Consider the following 7295-nt stretch of genomic DNA (forward strand, 5'->3'; position numbering starts at 1 on the left):
TATTTTGTACTTTAAACAGTTGACACTTTACTTTTCAATGTCAACTGGAATTGTTTTTGAATTGGCATTACTTTGGAATTTCAAAGCCATTTTAATTATTTATTTTTAGACGCTTTTTCCATTTCAGTGACGAAGAATCTATGATAATTAGTTTGCCGGGAAAATAATGATTCAAAGTCATACTTTTTACTATGTATAGTCTCTTCTTCTTAACGTAGAATCGGGTTCACAAGATTGGTTTAGTTTATTTATTTAAAATAATTGAAATTTATTCATTGATTTGCAAAGTAGTTGAAGGGAACCGGTTTTGGAAATGCTTTATGTTTTAACAATTGGTACAACAACTATTTCATTATGAAATATTAGCACCATTTGCGGAATCAGGGCATCAGCTAATGGAAAATTGTATTTAGTGTCGAGACGCATTCTCATCCAAAAAGAAAAACATAAATAAATGTAGTGGAAGATCAATTTTCATGTCTTTATACTAAAAAGGACCCGGTTCCATTACATTCCGAAGGGGATTCTGTAAAAAGACGGCCCTACAACGCTGTTGTCCTTGTACACTTTGTTCACCCTTCGGCTGAAGTTTACGACCGAAAAATCGGTTGCTGGTAGAGAGTTGATTGACGTTGGCCATTCTTTTATGGAATATCGAATCGATTATTGAATGAGATTGACGTGAAAATCTGATCCCGCGCTATTCTTTCGCCTGCTTTCATCCACGTGTTTTTCCCCCCTGATCCTGGGCGTGGGGTGGTTTATGAAGTACGAGCTTCTTTTTCACTGATGTGGAGCAAGCTGCTCGGGTTACCCTGCTGTGTTGTGTGCCGTGGATACAGTAGAACCCGTACCGGTTACACGCCAGTCCCGTGAAAGTGTGCCGCCAACGTGAAACGAACTGTTTTAGGGCTTGCTTTAATAACATCGAGATTTCCAGTGGCAGCAACATAAAAGCGTACCGATCGAAGGTTTTGAAAGGCTGTGAAAAGAACGCGAGCTGAAGAAGCGAACGAGATCCATAAAACTGCTCTTGATTGGTATATTTGCTGTACTTCGCTTGCACGTAAGGAGGTGTAGTATATTGGAAGGATCTTACTTTTCATAACATCATCGTCATGGCTAAGGTATGAAGATGAAAAGTACTTGGTGATGTGACCTTATTCGAACATGGATTTTTGTTCACAGCGTTACGAGAGCATTTTCAAGAAAATTACGCCTGCTTGCCGTTTTGCCATGTTTAACAAATTAATGTCTATTATTTGAAGAACAGTTTTAATGCTCAGTAATATTAGGTTATATTAAATAGTAAATGTGTCGCAACTTTCCCTATCTTTATTGTTTATAGAACTGTAAAAAGTAGTTTAATGTTTATGATATCCATTTCTGGTAGAAGCCTATTTACTGAGCTGTTTTGATATCCTCGTGCGACTTCAAAATACGGTTCGTTTTTCTGCAATTCTGCGGTCCTGTTTTGAAGTAGAAAATATTGATTTTATGATCATATTTTTGTTTGTCACGTATGTAAGCATATCTTTTTGTCAATGTTTAATATTTAGATCGAATTTCGGGACATTTTTAAACCGAGGGTTTTTTTTATATCCGTTAATCCTAAATGTCACATACGCAACTTTCACCCGGTAGAAAGAATTTCTATTAGCAGAAAATCCATATCCATATCAATATAAATATTGCAAAGTTTATAAAATATTGAGACACCTTATGCCGAGGAAGGTCAATGGTAAAAGTAGTCTTCGATGATAAAGTTGGCCGCACAAACAGGATCAAACAGCCATTTTCTCCGGCGTCCTCTCGAATGATGTCTCCCGTGTTTCATTTTATTGCCAGATATTGACTATTCTTTTATGATCCTATAAAACACGGCACGATTCGTATCGTAAGCCAGGCCAAGCAGGAGGAAAAAAGAAAAAAAAAACCCAATAAACCGCCATCTCTGGCACCGGTATACCACTAGTCGGGTCGTTTCGATTTTCTTCGAAGCTTTCCGATCGACACGTTGTCCACCTGCACAAGGATGTCCATCGTGTCCGTCGTGTGCTGTCCTTTTTCCAAAGTGGGGGCAATAATAAGGGCATTACCAGGATCAAGGTTTTGTGTGTGAAAGGGTTGTCATTGTATCTCGTGAGTCACCTTTTGCCGGCGGGCGAGCCCTTTTCCCCGGAAAAGAGCATGCAGTGCAAAACAAATTGGTTTACCAATTCCGACTCGTGGTACGTTTCAATGTTTGTATTGGTTGGAGTTTTCTAAAGATTTTAGTTCGTGCGTGTCTTAACTTTAAGACTGTCTTTAATAGCATCTTTTAGTGGTTCGTTTGATTGTGTTGTTTCCTTTTTGTAATTAAAAATGGGTAAGCTTTCCCAGTGGTAAAAATTTGAATTTTGACGGAGCTGGTTTTGATGTTTTGTGATGGAACTACGTTCGGAAATCAGGTCCGCAGCTTAAATTGCGTATCAGAAATTGGGACCAAACAGCGTATTTACCAATTATCTCCTTCCACAACAACTCGGTGAATTCCTTCCAAACCTTAAAGCGCCACGGGGAACTTTCGATTAGGATTTCAATAGTTGCGTCTTTCTTCGCAATTACCGGCAGGTTTTATAGCACGGCTTTCGTCCTTGCCTTGGGGATGGATTTCGCACTTTTCTTCGCTTTTTGGTCTTTTCTTATGGCAAACAAAAACCAAACCGACCGGCCTCGAAACGACGGTGATTAGGGTCTCCGGCATACGGGCGTGCGGTGCATGATAGGAAAAAGCACACCGCACACCGAAGAGGTCAGCAGAATAAAAGGATCATCAGTGTATAAAATAAAAGCCTGCGTTATGTCTCTGGATGTGACAGCGAGCCCTCTGACCTCTGGCCGTCTAAGGTGAGGGCGACGAAAAGCTCGGGGTGTTTGCTGTCAGGAAGGACAAAAGCGTCAACGGATCGGCTCTGCAGCTTTTTCCCCGATGGGGAAAGGGCAGGGGCAGGTAGCTTCCTCGCCGTGATACATAAAAACACAATCAAACAATAAAAAAAAACGCACCCGCCAGGCGTGCAGTCAATTTTCTTCATTTTCTCCTTCCACGAAGGGGATTTGGTTTTCCACCGTAGGTGCCCCTTTCCACCCCGCGGATTGACGGGTGAAAACGTTCGTTCGGGTGGAAAAATAAGTTTGGGTGCTTAAAATTGTTTCAAATTGTTCGGCTACCGGCTCGGGGTTCCCTCTCTCTAAGGGCTCTCGAGCAGCGAACCGCCCGTAAATAACACAGTCCGCACGACCGGACCGGAAAGGTATTCGGACGGAGAAGATTTCCTCGCCCGCGCCGAAAATCTCCCTCGGTATGCGGAAAAGGTGTGTGTGGAATGTTTTGTGCCACCGAAGCGACTGGCCGTCGGGCACAAATGTCCCGCTCGGTAGCGTTAAATGTTGTTTACTTCAGTTCACCGTGAACTTTTGAGCAGCTTTCATTTTTGTTCGCTCCTTCTACCTTTTTGGCGTACGCTACGGAACCTTTTTAAAAAACATTAACGAAGTTTTTTTTCCGTTTACTCATTCTGTTTCCCACGTCCTTTTTTTCAGTTCGGAAAATGCTGCATTTCAACCGTTTTTAGCTTTAGCACTCGAATCGGATTTTGTGCGTGATTTTTTTCGCGGTTTTTTTCCCTCTCACTCATAATAGTAACACAATGGGGAGCAATTAAAAAGTGTCCGCTTGAGTTCGGCACTGTCGAAATTGTGGCTCGCAACCGGTGGTTATGGTGGTTGAAAAAGGAAAAGCTTTCCTGCGCGGAAAAAGGAACTGTATTAAATAGTTTGAAAGGGAAATGGAGTCCGGCGTGTTTAAAGCCATGTATTTTAACGGTGCTGCAGAATTCAATATGTTTTATTCAATAAAATGATGGTTTGTTGATGATTTCGCAATGATTAAAATAGTTCTGCAAGTAGAGTTGTGTTATTTAGATTCAGATTCATGAATCTGAATGATTCTTTGTGTTTTAGTGATTTATAAATCTTTGGATGAGAGGTTCATGCATCCCAAGGATACATTTAGAGATGAAAAGTGATGATTCACGTCAATGAATGAATCGTGGAAATTTGTGACAGATCCATGACAGATTCATGAAGATTCATTAACGTTTGAAAGTTCGAATTCCTAACGATTCATGAAACCATTTGAATAAATCTCAGGTGAAGGATTCATATGAATGAATGTCGCCAATTGATTCATTAAGCAAAACAGTAGTTGCAAGTTGTGTTGCTTTTCTAATTTTTGTAGGGAAAAGAAAATATTTATAACTTCAACATACTTCTAATAATAAATCCCCAATAAACTCATGTCTTCTGTAGAAAAAGGAGAAGAGTATAACTTTCGAAATGAAGTTGATAACCAATATAAATAAACCCTCGAGACGTGTGTTATGTAATGTCCTGTGCTTTCCTTTTTAACGTTCTGCAATGGACAGCTCCATTTGCAGACGATTATCCACACCACATCCGGGTGGTGGTCGGATATCGAGCGTATTTGATGCGGCTCAGGTTTCCACTTGGGAATCCCTTCACGATGCAGCGCATCCTGCAAGCAAAAAAGGGGCATTGTAAAACCGTGTGCATTCGAGCCTGATGTGCATATTTTTACGCCACGGTAAATGGTGATCCGTTTCCGTTCCGGAGTGGCAGTAAGAGCTCGCATTGTGCAAATGTGTAGCGCCAGTTTAATCGTACAGACACAGTTGCCGGTTTTACGAAACATTGAACGTGGCTCAGGGTTGCGGTTGGGAAATTCTGAGAATGTGTGCTACGAAAAATGGACAGAAACCATGAAAAGGTGCAGGGAATGATAATTTCGCCCAATAAATTCCCTTAAATGTGGTGTGGTGATCGCTGAGTTTTGCGAAAAGGCTAATAGTCTCTGCGGAAAAGCTATTAGTGAAATATGATTCTCGAGTTCATATGTTTGCGAATAAAATAAATTGTAAATGGTGCTTCCCGGAAGTTTATCATACTAAAGTATTTCTTCCAACGTGCCTTACCCAACGAACGTAATGAAATTCAGAGCGGATTCATTTCGCATCAACTCTAGAGGAAGTGAATTATTCTTCGTTGGCATTAATTCCAGTCCGTGTCCCGATCGGGAAAGGATTAGTGGCCCAGTTTTAAATCCATCCTTCCCAACGTTGTGGCTACGTCAGAGCGTACATTAATCTGCACGTTCTTCGTTTCTGCGTACTGCAGGGTCGCTCGTGAAGTTGTGCCCCTTGGCAGAGCAGAGGTGCCAGCTGGTTCGAACGCCGGCAGGATTTAGGCTTATTATTTATGGAACGGCGAAGCTTTACTACGTGTCCATTATACATTTTTTTCCTTCTTTAAATGTACCATCAGCCGGGTTTCGGCTTCCAAACGCATGGGCCTCGTGAGGCCTCACGGAGCGCTTGAGTGCTGCAAAGTGTAAACATGTTTATCCTTCCCCTGGCGAATCGACACACGGCTTTCGGGCTTTGCACGCGAACGTAGCGAAACCCTGTTTGGGACATATATTTTTCCGTCTTTCGTAAACCGATTACCGATGGCAAAGTGCTTTGGGGAGATGGCGTCGGACAACATTCGCGTTGCAGCGACTTTCAAAATGGTCGAAATTTAATCGGGTAACCAGCATGTACATAAGGAAATTTAGGTCATGTCTTCCTCCGTGGTGAGGAGAGAAAGCCCAAAATGAAGGACTAGTGTAACCGATATGATTGTTTTTAAGTCCTATCCGGTCATTAGCTGACCCCTTTCATGGGAAACCACAAACTGGGTCGAGCTTGTGTTATATTAATTTGTAGGGGATCGTTCCCTTCGGCAGCTCGGGGGGGAAATGAAATAATATTTTTAAAGAATTTGTGGCTCATCCATCACGGTAAAGCACAGAATGGCAATCCCTTCAGCGACCTCGAACGTAGAACTGAGGATAAATATTGTTTCTTGGAATAGTCAAGTTCCTGTTTCGGTTTCTTCGTAGCGTTCACTCTAATTGAGCAATATTTCTTCCGCAGTCGTAAACGATTCAAACCGAACGGAAACAAACCATAAATCATAACGAATCGATGCGGAAAAGCAACATAGATATATTTTTGCACTGGTCGTTGGGCATCACTTTCGTAATGATAAATGGCACGTCTATTTGGTTTACCGTTTGTGTTGGGTTCCATATTTACACTCCAAACTGACGGACCGGTTCTACTGTGGGTGGTCAAAAGTTGAACTAAAAAACAAAATCAAACCACATTGTTTACAGGAGGTTCGCTTTTGTTGGTGGTGCAGAGGCGATAACTCCTCGCTTGTTACCATATTTCCTATATTATTGGTGGGTATTTCACCCGAATCACCCGATGGATTGGGTCAACGTCTCCGGGCGTTTATTTTTCCAACGTCAGTTCAAGTAAAATGTAAATCGCTAAACGAACGGAACGGTGGGCGTATCGCGAGATTTATGAAATGCTTTTTTTTATTCATCTGCACCTGCAGTTGCATTGTGTTGTTGTTTACGAGTGAAATCCTGAAAAAAGAAAAAAGGAATTTGTGTTGATGTATTTGGATTGACGGTAGAAAAACAAAATTCAATACAAAGGAGTTTGAAAAGTAATAGTAAAAATTGGAAAAATATTTTTGAAAATTGTGCATGAAAATACGCAGTTGTAAAATTTAATAAAACAACAGAAGAAAACCGTACTTCCGAGGAACAATTGAAAGAATAAATAATAGAAAAACGAACTTCAACACAAACGTTTGAAACGGAATAGAAAAAAATGGAAAAATATTTTTGAAAATTGTGCATTAAAATACGCAGTTGCTAAATTTAATAAAATAACAGATGAAAACCGTACTTTCGAGGAACAATTGAAGGAATAAGTAATAGAAAAACAAAATTCAACACGAGAGTTTGTAATGGAAAAATATTTTTGAAAATTGCGCAGTTGAAAAATTTAATTAAAACAAAGATGAACACCGTGCTTTCGAGGAACAATTGATAGGATAAATAATAGTTTTGAAATCGATAAAATGAAATGAATTTTGAAATCCATCTCTCATAACAATCGTACATGGAAACAGTTTCAGACGGTTTAAAAAAGTAAAATTAGTCTATAGTTACTCACCATTCTACAAAGATTGATTGAAACAGATTGATACTCGAACTAAGATAGATGCCCATAAAAAGCTCCACTGAGCCATCTTTTCGATTATTTTTTTTTTATATTTTCAATTTATTGCAGATATTTTTATTTTTTTATTGCATACCATAAGCTTAAAAA

The sequence above is a fragment of the Anopheles coustani genome, chromosome 3 (assembly GCF_943734705.1).
Source record: "Anopheles coustani chromosome 3, idAnoCousDA_361_x.2, whole genome shotgun sequence".
Classification (NCBI taxonomy): Eukaryota; Metazoa; Arthropoda; class Insecta; order Diptera; family Culicidae; genus Anopheles; species Anopheles coustani.